The following is a 15548-nucleotide window of genomic DNA, read 5'->3' as shown; positions in this document are numbered from 1 at the left end:
GGCTATTCGTTCAATGGGGGGTAGACATGATTGGGCCATTCCCGTTAGGCAAAGGATATACGAAGTACGTTATCGTTGTCGTAGATTATTTTATCAAGTGGGCCGAAGTATAGGCGCTCACCACCATCACGAAATCGAAGGTCACCTCATTCATCTAGACGAACATTGTCTACTGTTTTGGTATTCCAAATGCCATTGTGACAGATAATGGTAAGCAGTTCGGGACGCAAAGTTCAAGGACTTCTGCAAAAAGCTCGAAATCAGTCATCTATGTTCGTTCCCGACACATCCCAAAGCGAATGGACAGGTTGAGGCTATCAATAAAATCATTAAACGTGGCCTCAAATTGAGATTGGATGCGAAAAAGGGTAAGTGGGCCGAGAAGGTCCGCGAAGTCCTCTGGTCGCTTAGGATATGGTGGTACTGGTTTGTATTCTCTGTTGGAGCATTTGCATGCTTCGCCTACTTTCTTTTATCGGACACTCTAGTCTACGTTGATTTTGCATGAGACTCTTTAATATCCACTGGGTTGACCTCCTAACTAGAGGTATTCTAAACTTCCCTTGGTTGTTCAACAGTCTGCACGGGTGGGGTAGGTAAAAATATCTCTACTGGCCCACTATCTTTCGTTGGCTGAGATTCTCCTGATTCTTCTTGAGTAGGCTGCTCAATGCCCATGTAGCATTCGGATGTGCTGGCGGTAATGCTTTCCCACTTCGTAGTGTGAGAGCCTTACATTGCTCCTTGACATCTCTCTTTGGTACTTCAGTATCACTCGGCACTGCTCCGTAAGGTCTGCTCTTCAAATCGGTTGCTAACTGGCCTACTTGCAGCCCTAGATTTCTTAGTGATGCGGCCTCGCTTTGCACAACAACGTCATTATTGGACATATACTGCTTCATCAGCTTTTCTAACGATGCAAACCATCCTTCTGAAAGCTTCGGTGGTACCACCTGACCTTGATTCGCAAAACCAGGGGATAACTTCCTTTTCTATTAATTTGCTGGAGCATTGGATGTACCAGAATTATTGCCTCCCTGATTTCCACTCCAACTAAAGTTAAGGTGATTTCTCCAGTCGGGTTATACGTATTGGAGTATTAGTTGTTTCTACTGTTCACGGATTCATAAATAGTAAACCGACTCCAGATTGCTAGGGCAATTATTATAATGATGATCTCTTTCACAAAAGGATAAGAAATCCCTTGGATGTGGAACATTTGCTTTATCGACGGATGTTCCCACTGTACTTTGTTGTGTCATGCTTCTCATCACTAAGCCTGTCAGGTTCTCAATCTTTAAATTCAGAGGAGAGTATGGCATAGATTCATTAAGTCCCTTGCTTCCTCTCCCTTGGGTGGCTCTAGGGTCAGACCATGAATGGTTGTTCGAAGATATTCTCTATAAAATGTTGAATGCTTCAACAAAGGGTATCGCTAGCAAAGCCCATTTGTTGACAAATCTATGACTAAGCACGTAACATCATCCAAACAATTGTAATACGTTTCGAACTGGATGCATTTTGGGATTCCATGGTGGGGGTATTTTTTAAGAAGTACAACGCTTGAAACGCTCCTAAGATTCGCTCACTGACTCCCTAGCAAATTGCTGAAAGTTGTTGATATCACTTCTATATTTAGCGTTTTTGTTGGGTGGGAAGTACTTCATCAAAAAAAATTTGGCCAAGTCATCCCAACATGTAATTGATTATGAAGGAAGTGACTCCAACCATGTTCTTGCTTCATCTCTGACTGAATAGGGGAACAACTTAAGCTGCAGCACTTTTGTCCTGCATCTTTCATCCTTAAATGAATTGCAAACTCCCATGAAAAACTTCAGATGCGAATGTGGGTCTTCTATAGGATGTCCGGGAAACTGGTACACTTTCTGGAGCATCGAAACATCACTGGCTTGAGTTCAAACTTTAGGGCTGTAATTTAAGGCTCCGTGATTACTTGGTTGAAATTATACAATGTTGGAGCTGCATATGCCCTGATCTCTCTATCAATGTCATCTGCTAGTAATACAACATTTAGAAGGGGTACCGCTACCTCAGGGTCAGCAGCAGTAAGAGCCTCGTCTACTATTTCCTTAATCCTCACATTCGGTGGAATAGACTGGCGTGATTTGGGTTGGGCGGATTCATATTTGCTTCAGCTTGGAATCGCCTTTGTTCTCTTCGATTCCTATGGAAAGCACGCTCTATTTCATGATTTATAATATACTCGAAGCTCTCAAAATTATTCATGCACCTACAACCATACAAAAACGTGATAAAGAGAAAACTCGATTAAGCATCGTATCTACAAACACTATTGTTTAAAATAAAGTCACTAAGTCCCCAGCAACGATGCCAAAACCTTGACAACACGTGAAAGTATACACGAAATTTGCTTATTGTAGCACGAAAAGAGGTCGAATCCACAAGGACTTTGGTCTAAATTTAAACTATATTCACAGATACCAAAATGTAAAAACAAAGGAATATAGGTGATTGTCTTGTATGAAAAAGAAATTTCATAAACAAAGCAGTAAATAATTTCAACAGCCGACACACTTTGAATAGCAGATAACAGGAAGAAGTCACAGTACAGAACAGCGAAAATGGGGTTAATAGATATGGAAAAATGGGGGCGATTTAATATGCCTTCACAGACTTCTCAACCTACCCTCTAGTATGACAACATTCATTAGTGCTCAACTCGACATGGTTCCCTTCCGAGACACCCAAACATGGATCCCCACAACTCTCGTTGCTAAGTTTCCAAGCAATACAAACAAGTTCTAAGCATGATTAGGGGACCCCATTCCTGAGCATCCGTAAATTACTAGAAAAAAGTACTAATCACAAAAAGAGCAAGTCAGCAACCCGTCAGCCCTCTCGGGTCAATACAAATGCTAGCATACAGAACACAGGAGCCAACCATGTTAGGTAAGATTCAAAAATAAAAACAGCTCTATTGAAAAACAAATGAAGCAACTAGAGGTTCGGTTATTCATCAGTTACAACGTATAAATGTCCCCCGAAATGGGGTTTAGCTCATTGAGAAAGAAGAAAATACAATGGGCAAAGAAATAAGAGAACATATTTCAACGAAATAGTGGAAAACTGAGAAAGAAGATGACAGCTCGAGGAAACAGTCGAATATCCTCCTCTGTCGTCAACTTTCTTCCCCTAAAATGGAGAGATTCTTACTCTTTATCGATCAGCTCCCAAAAACATGTCTCTATTGGGATCTTTATGTGTCGGCTAGGGTTAAATGTCTCTTTTACATCGGGTCCCGTTTTTAGGGCACCCAACTGAAAATTGTAAAAACTTTGTAGATAGACCTAAAATAATTATTAGACCTCCTTCTCGATATGAGCAAGTAGATTTTGTTGGTTTTATTTTAAACTGTCTCAAGAAAAATGCCTATATTGAACCAAAATTTTATAAGGAAGCAGTTTCTGCTCCTCATTCTCATCTTTGGCTTGAAGTAGTGTAGTGAGAACTTGACTCTTTAAACAATAATCAGACTTGGATATTGGTGAAAAGAGCTAAGGAAAAGAAGGACTGCAGGTGGCTGTTCAAAATTAAACTAGGAATAAAGGGGCTTAAACAACCTAGATATAAAGCTAGGTTGGTTGCTAATGGCTTCATACAAGTAGAAGGAATTGGTCATACATAAATTTTCTCTAAATTTGTGAGACACACGTCCATTAGGGTCATACCTATAATTGTTGTACAACTTAATTTTGAGTTGGAACAAATGAATATTACTACAACTTTTCTATATGGAAGCCTTGAAGATGATATTCTACACGAACCAACGACGCCCATGCTTCATTACACAAGAATATGTGCCATGCTAAAAGAATCATTGTCATGGAACTTAGTAGAGATAAAGGAAAAGGATTGCTATGTATATCTCAAACTGATTATCTCACTCAAATACTAAAGAGATTTGATTTAGAGAATGCAAAGACAGTCAAAACTCCTTTAGCACAATATTTAAATTCTTCATCCAAACAATCACCAAGTACACATGATAAAATTTAAGAAATGCAAGCAGTTCTTTAGCAATATTTGGCTGTGCTAGTTTAATTTTGGGGCATGCTAAAAGAATCCTTGGCATGGAACTTAGTAGAGATAAAGGAAAAATATTGCTATGTATATCTCAAAGTGATTATCTCACTCGAATACTAAACAGATTTGATTTATAGAATGCAAAGACATTCAAAACTCCTCTAGAAAAATAGTTAAAACTTTCATCCAAACAATCACCAAGTACACATGATAAACTTTAAGAAATGCAAGCAGCTCAATAGCAATATTTGGCTATCATAGTTTAATTTTGAACAGCCACCTGTAGTCCTTCTTGTCCTCAGCTATTTTCACCAATATCCAAGTCTGATTCTTGTTTAAAGAGTCAAGTTCTCACTGCACTGCTTCAAGCCAAAGATAAGAACGAGGAGCAGAAACTGCTTCCTTATAAAATTTTGGTTTAATACAGGCATTTTTCTTGAGACAGTTTAAAGTAAAACCAACAAAATCTGCTTGCTCATATAGAGAAGGAGGTCTAATAATTCTTTTGGTGGGAAGTTTTATGTATAGTATGGTTTGTAGTAGGCCTAACATTACACATGCCATATGAGTATTGTAAGTAGGTTAATGAGTAATCATGGAACACCTCATTGGGAGGCATCAATATGGATTCTAAGATATATCAAAAGCACAGCCAAATAAAGGCTTAGTTTATAAACCTTGGGATCATGTAGTAGAATTTTAATTGGACATGTTGACTCGACTATGCTACTAATTTAAATAAGAGAAGGTCGTGAGCAAGTGATACGCGACAACCCAAGCGTATTGAGCTACTTGAGCCACAAGCCATCTGAATCCAATCGTAGAGATGGTTCAACCCGAAAGGCTAAGGATTATAGGGATTACCTTCGCAGTCCTTAGCTTGAGCAGACAGATTGCTCACTATGCTCGAGGCCGGAAACACACCACGAGTTTGATGACCAATCAAACAAGCATGCTCCGAGGGGTCAAATACGAAAGCCTAAGTTCAACCACACAAAGGAATTCGAAATTTAAGAAGGGATTTGCACACGGTAATGAGAGAAACAATCAAATTCTATTCATCAAAACTTGTTCTACAAGGAAGGGGAACATGCCTATATTTAAAGGCCAAGAGGCCCATGGCCTTTTAAGGAAAATAACAAAATTAAAAAGAAAAATAAATTTGATAAATTCCTAAAAAGTAAAAAACTTACCTAAAAGTGAATTCAAATTGTTAATTCAAAAAAAATAAAATCAAAACAAATCCCACAATATATCCAACAAAATAATAAGGAGATCTTTTCCTTAATGTGATGGAGTAGGTGGAAAGACATGTTGGGGGCAGCCATGGGGTGGCAACATCAAATGGTGGAGTGCTCATGGGGTTGTGGTGCGTGCGCAAGGAAGTTGGCGTTAGGCGAAGGCACGCGCGGGCGTAGACGGCGCTGGCGTGGTGTGCGTGGCACGCGGGCACACGGGCATGTTGGGCTGCATGCATGGGCAGCAGACAGGGGTGCGCTAGGCGCTGGGTGCACGTTGGGGATGTGTGCGGTTGTGGGTGCACGGCAAGAGTATTCAGTGGCATCAGGCGGATGCGCGTGCTGGCGGGGCACTAGCCTCGTGTGAGGTTAGCACGGCAGGGGCGCGCAGGGGCTGGAATGGCTAAGGCGTGCGTGGGTGATGTCGGCAGGTGGGGGCGCGGGCGTAGTCGTGCACGGGCTGGACCCTAGCGGGCACGCGCGGGACAGCATCTTGTGAGGTTAGTCCGCCGCTGGTGGCTTAGGCATACGACAGGGGTGCGCACGCGGTGGGGCGTGTGCCTAGTGCGTTTTGTTGGGCGTGCATGGGCACAAATGCGCGCAGTGGAGTGTAGGCGCACGCGCGGAGGACTTCTCCATGCAAGGTTTGCATGCAATTGTTGCGTTTGAGCATGCGATGATGCTCTTCTCTTGGCTTTACTCGGTTCCAAGGACTTAAGGCCAATTATGATTACATCATCTCCTCCTTCTTGAAAAGGATTCATGCTCGAATCAATTTTATCGTCTACAAAAGAAAGTAACCTAATTAGCGATAAATTCGAACATACTACACTATACTCACCTTTAAGTGCCATCTTGTAGTCATATTCATGCATTATTGCAAACTTGAATAACTCTTTCTTTTACTTCACAACTTCCTCCATTTGGCTTCATCTCGTTCCTTGGATTTCTTCTTTATGTATATCCTTAAAGTTAACACAAAAAGAATTCAAGTTAGTAACAGCTTTAAGATTTAATTTATACTTACCTTGTAAGACTATCTTAAAGTCATGAGAAGATGGTAGGATGAGTCCTTTGAGATCCATGTTGTCATTAGCCTCCATGGCTTTTCTTTCTAATTGTGCTCGGCCATGATTGATGTGAAGAGTTTGAACTTCCTATAAAAATCTTAGAAGAGTACAAGTTCTTTGGAAAATAATGTTAGCTTCAAAGAATGGATCTATATGCAACACTTCCTTATGATTTGGCTTGTGAGGCCAATTAGGAGTGATCTTACTCTTCTTCTCTTCATTCTTCGATCTCAACGCTTCTTTTTCTTTCATTTGTCTCGGCTCACATGTATCCACAAATGTTTCATCATGCATTAATTGTACAAGAGTAGATATCTCACAATGAAAAGGAACTTTGTTATCTAAAAGACTAGGGACGTTAGGCATAGGATCACAAAGTATCTCATTAAAGACATGGTTATTATAATTCTCGCATCGTGGACTTGTTCTTTCTCCTTGAGATTTGCCTCTTGTTTCCATCACTACACAAGTAAAGGTTAGTATAAATAAAGAAAAATTACTCTCACTCCCTTACTTATCTTCTCGGCTTCCTCTCCTTTGGTAGGGTGGATGTTGGTGTGGATACCCTTTAGAGATGCTCACTTGAATGCTCGTAGCAAATCGGTCTTAGAACAAGTGAGTATAAGCCTACAAGCAACTTGCAAAAATATCCTCTTTTTTTTTAATGGTATAGATGATACCAAAGACAAGGATCAAATGGCAACAACGATGACTAAATGATATAATATCAAAAGAATACCAAATGATAGTTACAATGATACCAAATCATAGCTATGACCAAAGACAAGCAAAGATAAAGACAACCTTAAGCCTAATGCTCTTGGTTCGAGGGATTCAACAACAATATGGAAATTGATGTCAAAGCTAAACAAAGAAAAACTTATGCAAATAAAATCAATGAAGTCAAAAATAAACTAAAAATATGTACAAAATCAAATTTGTAGTGTAAACACACACAAAATAACACTTACCAAAGAAATAGTAGCCTTTGCGGTAAATAGGGTGACTTTGGGTGAGGGGTGCATGATATATACAACTCGGATGGGGCTCCAACCGGTGGCAAATGTTAGCACAACAAGTGTACTTGATGTATGTGGGCTGCCAAAAGGTTTGAAATTCGTTGGAGGGGGCTGCTCTCTCAAAGAAAATTTTGGGGCTACACAAAAGTGGTCTCTCGGGTGACCTAGTGGGTTAGGCGGCTGTCCTCCTTTTTTTGGGTTGTCCAAATAGATCAAAATAATCCAACAATATTTTTAAATCAAAATATAATCAATGTTAGGATTACTTGCGAAAAAGAAATCAATTTAGACAAGATTTGATGGACCAAAGATTTTCTCCAAAATCATCCAGCTTCAAATAAGGAAAGTTCTCTGCTTGGACATCTTCTTTTCTTTCGTCGATAACTTTTGTTACAGATCTTTGATGCTGGCGATCTATATGTCCCTGGAAAGCTATTTGAAAGACCTTTAATTTGGTACCTAATTTGACTATATTCAGCAAAAAAGTCAGCAAGATATGAATCATCTAATTTGGGACTAGATTTTCTCGGCAGCTGCAGGATTTCATGAAAAACAATGTTTTCGAAAAACTCAATAACTTCTGAACCACTGATCGAAAATTACTGATTCTGAGCTCTCTGAAAAGCTAACAAAGAGATATATCGAATGGTATCGGTTTCACTCAATTTGAACTTCTAAGCAAAAAGTTATGAATTTTTAAACTCGGCTCTGGGTTTTGTGCTCTCTGCAGGTTTCTTTCAATTTCTGGGGTTCGAAAAAAAGTTGATAACTTTGGCTATACAACTCGGATTAAAGTAAAACTTGGTTTGTTGGAAAGCTTTTGAGGTGCAGAACAAAAAAAAAAGTTTTGGATACTTTAAAGGAATTTTCGAAATTAAAAAACTCTCATGCAAGGATGATAGATCGATGGCACATGGAAGACGAGAACGATGGAACTTTTAATGAGATTTTTTGAATAAAGGAATGTAAAGACAATGACAATAATTTAAAGACAGAAAAATAACATATATCCCGGTCTAGAGCTTAAGCTCTGATACCAAATGATACGCGATAACCCAAGCGTATTAAGCTACTCGAGCCACAAGCCACTTGAATCCAATCGTAGAGATGGTTCAACCCCGAAAGGCTAAGGATTAGAGGGATTACCTTTGCAGTCGTTACCTTGAGCAGACAGATTACTCACTATGCTTGAGGCTGGAAACACTCAACGAGTTTGATGACCAATCAAACAAGCATGCTCCGAGGGGTCAAATACGAATGCCTAAGTTGAACCACACAAAGGAATTCGAAATTTTAGAAGGGTTTGCACACGGTAATGAGAGAAACACTCAAATTCTATTCATAAAAACTTGTTCTACAAATAAGGGGAACATGCCTATATTTATAAGCCAAGGCCCATAGCCTTTTAAGGAAAATAACAAAATTGAAAAGAGAAATAAATTTGATAAATTCCTAAAAAGTAAAGAACTTGCCTAAAAGTGAATTTAAATTGTTAATTCTAAATGAAATAAAATCAAAACAAATCCCACAAGATAATTCAACTAAATAATAAGGAGATCATTTCCTTAATGTGATGGAGTAGGTGGCAAGGCAAGTTGGGGGCACCCATGGTGGGTGGCAACATCAAATGGTGGAGTACCCATGGGGCTGTGGTGCGCGCGCAAGGAAGTTGGAACTAAGCGAAAGGCGCGTGCGGGCGTAGGCGGTGGTGGCGTGGTGTCCGTGGTGTGTGGGCGTACGGGCATGCTGGGATGAGCACATGGACGGCGGACACGGGCGCCGGGCACGCTGGGGGCGTGCGGACAAGGGCGCTAAGCCATGGGGCTTGTACGGGGTGCACAACAAGAGCGTTTGACTTAGGCGCTAAGTAGCGCTGGCATCAGACGGATGCGCGTGCTGGTGGGGGCGCTTGCCTCTTGTGATGTTAGGACGACAAGGCCGCGCAGGCGCTGGCATGGCTAAGGCGCGCGTGGGCGTTGTCGGTAGGTGGGAGCGCGGGCGTAGTCGTGCATGGGCTGGACACTGGCAGGCGCGCGGGACAGCGTCTTATGAGGTTAGTCCGCAGCTGGTGGCATAGGCGTGCGGCAAAGGTGCGCGCGCAGTGGGGCGTGTGCCTTGTGCGTCTGGTTGGCCGTGCATGGGCACGAATGCGTGCGGTGGAGCGTAGGGGCACGTGCAGAGGGCGTCTCCATGCGAGGTTTGCACGCACTTGTTGTGTTTGAGCATGCGGTGATGCTCTTCTCTTAGCTTGACTCAGTTCCAAGAACTTGAGGCCAATTATGATCACATCAGCAGGCCTCTGGAAAACTGATGTTCTGAGGAGCTTTCCAGAGTAGAGAAGCTCCGGCCAGGGCTCCCACTCGCACGATTGTTAGCATTTAAGGAGTACTCTAAATTTGAAGGCTGAGCCAAACCCGAAGTACCTACGTGGCAACCACTCGGCCGTGACCAGGGCTCCTATTTATAGAGTTTTGGTGACTCCCTCTATTTATGGAGTTTTTATGGGTCTTATATGGCCCATGGGCTTAATGGATTTGGACCCAATCTCCTTATAGGTCGGTCCAATTAACTCATATCATCTGACATCCATAAGAGAGACACATGACATAATTTGATTAGTCGATTTAAAATTAGCTTAGGACACGTGTAATTTTATGATTGGACCTAAATATAATTTTAAATTGTGACACGACATTTATTAATTGCCCAAAATTTATACTTCAACAAATTTACTGCACTTCTAAAAGCAGTCTGTTCAGTTATTGAATACTCTTTTTTTCCACATAACACAATCAAAATTTTGTCTCAATAAGTTGGAACAATCCCATCTACCCTTTCATCTTCATTAGAACAATATAACATAAATAAGTTATACACAAAGAAGTTGTGTTAGGAACTCTTACTTTACACCTAGACATTAGCAGGTTACACTCGACCAACCTCGGATTCCTACAGGTTGCAATCGTGAGAGTAGTCGAGGTTCGTGCAAGTTGGCTCAGACATTTACGGGTATAAAAAAAGAAAACACTCGGCTTCCTATAGGACAACACCAAATTCTCCCCTCACCACTGATAACTCTCCAAAAGAGAGTTATTCTAGTGTATATTTGAGTGTTTTTATGCGAAGAATTGTTATTATCTGATAGATGGACAAGTTATGAATATCTTGTTATGAGCTCCTTCATCGAGCTGAGAATTTTCTTCAAGTCCTTGTTCATCAAGAATATTGATGTATTCGAATTAGGTTCAATAGCCAGAACACTTGGGACATCCACATCAGGCTGATTTTCTGAGCTTTCTGTTGTAGGACTCTCTACTGAGTCAAAAACAGTTTTAAAAGATTAAGATTGATTATCAACATACACTTTATTTACATCACTCCATGGCATTATTATCTTCATTAAGAGTGACATATTGACTAATTAAGCATATGTTTTCTCCTTTTCATATGCTCTAAAGTTTATACCCCTGAACTGTGAATTTGAAAGAATAAAAATATTTTGCTATATATTATATATGCAACACTGGTCTTTTTATATAGGAGAAAGTCCCACTACAATATAAGAAAATAAACAGATGTTATAAATGCTAGATATTGACAACTAAATACTTACCCACAAATATTGAAATATCCAACACTCCCCCTCGAGCTGGTTTAAAGATGTTATCTATAGCCAGCTTGAGGATTAGTTTGTTGAATTGTTTCTTTGGAAGTCCCTTAGTTTGTACATTAGCAATTTTCTCTATTGTTGGAAGATAAGGAATACATATTGCAGCTGCAGCAATCTTCTCTTTGATAAAATGTTTATCGAACTCAATATTTTTGGTTCTGTCATGTAGAACAAGGTTATGAGCTATAGATATGGAAGACTTATTGTCCCAATAAATCTGTATAGGTGTCGTCTAGGAAACCTTAACTTCTTCAAGTATCCTTTTGATCTATATACCTTCACAAATTTCATGAACTAATTCTCTAAACTATGCTTCAGTAATACTTATGGCCACCACATTTTGCTTTCCATGTAACCAAATTTCCTCCAACAAAGGGACAGTAACCGAAAGTAGATCTTCTATCGGTAGCACCTGCAACCCAATCTACATCAGTATAAACTTCTACTTTTAAGTGATGGTTCTTTTTTTAAATAGGATACCTTTTCCAGAAGTTCGCTTCAAATATCTCAACATTTTGTATGCAATTCAAAATGAGTCGATCCAAGTGTTGTTGGGTTTTATGCCCTAAACTCGTGGTTTGTAAACATAAAACAACAATTTATTCAATAAAGTTGTTATTGATGTTTATATTATAATTGCATTAACCAAAATCCAATAAACTAACATCCAAAGTTATGTCATGTAACTGGAATGGTATATAATAGATATACAGTATATATTTAATATACAGCGTATCTATTTGATATACAGTGTATATATATACAGTATATATTCGATATACAGGTGAATAATGTTCCAATAGTAACCTAAAGGATCTATAGTATATGGATAAGGTTGGGTACCTTATCTTGGTAACACTATCGATACGACCCACTTTGTAATAGTTACAAATGACTTGATCCAGGTCGTTCGTGTGGAGACATGCGAGTGGGGGTATCCTATACAATGAGTTTGTATAAGACCGGACCACAAAATAATTAATCTTTAAATGTAACACCGTTAGCTAATAGATTAATATTTCAATAGGATGACCAGGTAACTCGATCTCAATCTTGAGTGAGTTATGGACTCTTGCCTGTTAGGGCTCATCCTTTAATTTGTTGGGTGAGAGTGGCCCAAGTCACCGACTCAATATTCCTACCATTTTGGGAATGAGACCGAGTGGGGAGCTAGGAGCATAACTACACAGATGGAATTCACTCCTTCCCAACTTTAGGGTAAGTAGATAAGTATTCTCTTAAGTGCTAACTCCGGGACTTGAACAAGGGACCCCACCCTCTCATTGGCCCAAGAGAGACTTCCGGTTATGGCTGTTCATTAGGAGATCAGTGGTACTTAAAGTACAAGATGTAACACATGGGTAATACGACAATTTGACCCAACTTTGGTTACGAACACTCATGAAGGATTGACTTACCATTAATGGTCAAAATCTGTGGACGCAAAATATTCTACAGTGAGAAGAGTGCAGTTGTGGGTCTTTGGTGGAGTGATCGACAGTTAACGAATGTTGATTAATATGGTTAATGATTTTAATCAATTAATCTCGTATCGTTGGAGCTTCTAATATGTAGGTCCATTAGATCATCTTGCTAACTCGTAAAGGATAGTTAGAACATTTAGTCATGAAAAGAATTTGAATTGTTCAATTTCATTAAAGGAAATTAAGATTAATTGTATGAGATGCAATTAATATAATGTATGTTGATACGTTATAATATAAAGTTAATTATGAATTGGATTCAAAATTATGAAAGAGATGAATATTAGAATTTATTTAGTTAATTAATTTAAGTTTAATTTAATTTAATTAATGTGATATATTAATTTCGTTAAATTAAAATAAATTAAATTAATCATTCTTTATTGTAATTAATTAAATTTGATTTAATTAATTTTTATTTAAATTAAAATAAAAGAAAAAGGAAAAGAAAAAGAAAATGGGAGGAAAACCTCCCAACTTTCCACCATTAAATGGTGGAAAGTTGGGAGGTTTTCCCACTCCCACCAAGGTGGGAATTGGGAAAGTGAGTGAGGAAGTGGTGACTACCCCCTCACTTCTTCTTCCCTATAAAAGGGAGGTTCTCCCATATCTTTTTGGTCGGCCGAACGTCAGTTGGTTGAGTTTCAGAAACTCTAACGAGAAATCCTCTCTCTCTCGATCTCTCGGTTTCCCTTTCAATTATAAGACGATTCCCACAAACCGAATTCTCAACATCCAGAGGATAGCGAGGAAGACTTTTTGGTAGCGTTGGTGTCTACATAGAAGAGGTGTCTTCAAAGGTATGTATCACTAACTTCCTTTTACTCATGCTTATGTCTTTTCTTTGATGTAATTCTAAAACAAGATCAAAGCACAACCGTTTGCGCGCTTCCGCTGCAGGATCCGATCCCTTCAAGTGTATACATAAATTGAGTTATCATGCTTACAGCAAATGCAATATCCGATCTCGTATGAGACAAATAAATTAATTTTCCCACAAGTCTCTGGTATCGTTCTCTATATTTCACTTCTTCTGAGTTTAGTGCTTCTAATTTGAAGTTCGGTTCAATAGGAGTTTCTGCAATCCTACAACCAAGGTAATCTTGTTTTTTCAAGTCAATAACATATTTTCTTTGATGAACAAAGATACATTTCTTCGATCTTGCAAATTTCATCCCTAGGAAATATTTCAAAGTTCCTAAATCCTTTATTTGAAACTCTCTTGCAAGATTATTCTTAAGATCCGCTAGACCTGCTTCATCATCACCAATCAGAATAATATCATCTACATAAACAATCAAAATTGAGATTCTATCATTTTCAGAGTGTTTATAAAATATTGTATGGTCAACTTGACTCTGAAAAATTCATAGCTAGATACGACTTTTCAAAATCATTCAAACCAAGCTCTAGGAGACTGTTCGAGGCCATAGAGTGATTTCTTTAATTTGCAGAATTTACTACATCGAAGTTCCTTTTCAAAACCAGGTGGAAGGTTCACAAAAACCTCTTCATCAAAATTGCCATTAAGAAAAGCATTTTCACATCAAGCTAAGCTGGTGGAGAGCCCAATCTAAATTAATTGCAAGAGACAAACGAACTCTAATAGAGTTAATTTTTGCAACAGGAGCAAATGTTTACTGATAATCGAGCCCATACATTTGAGTGAAGCCTTTAGCCACCAGTCTAACCCTGTATCTCTCAATACTACCATCTGCATTACATATTACGGTAAATACCCATTTACATCCCACTGGTTTCTTATCTTTTGGAAACTCTTCTATCTCCCATGTATTATTCTGATTTAAAGCATTCATCTCCTCCATAACAACTAGTTTCCAATTTGGATCTACTAAAGCTTCATGTATGTTCCTTGGAACAAACAAATCATTGTTGGGTTTTATGTCCCAAAACTCAGGTTTGTTAATGCCAGATATACTTTTATCATTCAATAAAGTTGTTATTGAAGTTTATAATCAATAAGTAGTTATTGATCCAATAAAATGTTCTTACTAGATCTAAATCCAATAAACTAAGGGTCCCAGACTGTTACATGAGACTCAAACTTTATGTAGAGACATAAATATGCATCAAGTTTGAGTTAACAGTCTAAATGGTCTATAGTATAGGAATAAAGTTGGGGCCTTATTCTTAGGACACTATGGATGTGGCCCACTTTGTAGCTAGTACAAACGATGTGATCCTAATTTGTTCATATGAAGACATGTGAGTGGGGGCGTCCCGTGCAAAGAGTTTGCATAAGACCGGACCATGAGATAGTCTCATTTACTTTATAACACTGTTTACTGTTTGAATCTGACTATCTCGACTTTGATGGCCTAGGTAACTCGATCTTAATCTTGAGCTAACTATGAACTTCAATTTACTCAGGAGTATCCTTAGATCTGCATGGGTGAGAGCAGCTCAACAACGCTAGCTCAATAAGCCTCCTATTTCAAGGGTAAGACCAGGTAGATAGTTAGGGACATAGGGTGTAAGAAGGAATTCACTCCTGCCCAATTATAGGATAGTAGAGAGGTTGTTCTCTTAAGGGCTTAATCCAGGTCTTGAACAATTGGCGCCACCCTCATCAAAAGGTTTGAGAGGATTTTTTGATTTGATGGTTTGACTAAAAATCGTTGTTCATTAGAGGATCAGTGAGACTTAAGGAACAATAGGTAATCACAGGGGTAAAACGATATTTTGACCCAACTGTAATTACGAACAACCTGTGAAAGGTAGACTTACCGAGCATGGTTATATCAAATGGACATAATATATCTACAGTGAGGAGAATTTAGCTACGAGCTTTAGTGGAGTGACTTGATAGTTAACGAATGTTGGTTAACTAGGTTAAAGAATTTAACTGGTTAATCTCAGATCGTTGGAGCTCATGATCTGTAAATCCATAAGGTCCCCTGGCTAGCTCATATAGGAATAAACTTGTACTAATTTGAAGGAATAATTCGAAACGTACGAATTAGGTTAATCATATGAGATAT

This window comes from Momordica charantia (assembly GCF_013281855.1).
Source record: "Momordica charantia cultivar OHB3-1 chromosome 2 unlocalized genomic scaffold, Mcharantia_2.0 BLBB01000002.1, whole genome shotgun sequence".
Classification (NCBI taxonomy): Eukaryota; Viridiplantae; Streptophyta; class Magnoliopsida; order Cucurbitales; family Cucurbitaceae; genus Momordica; species Momordica charantia.
This window is presented reverse-complemented; position numbering follows the sequence as displayed.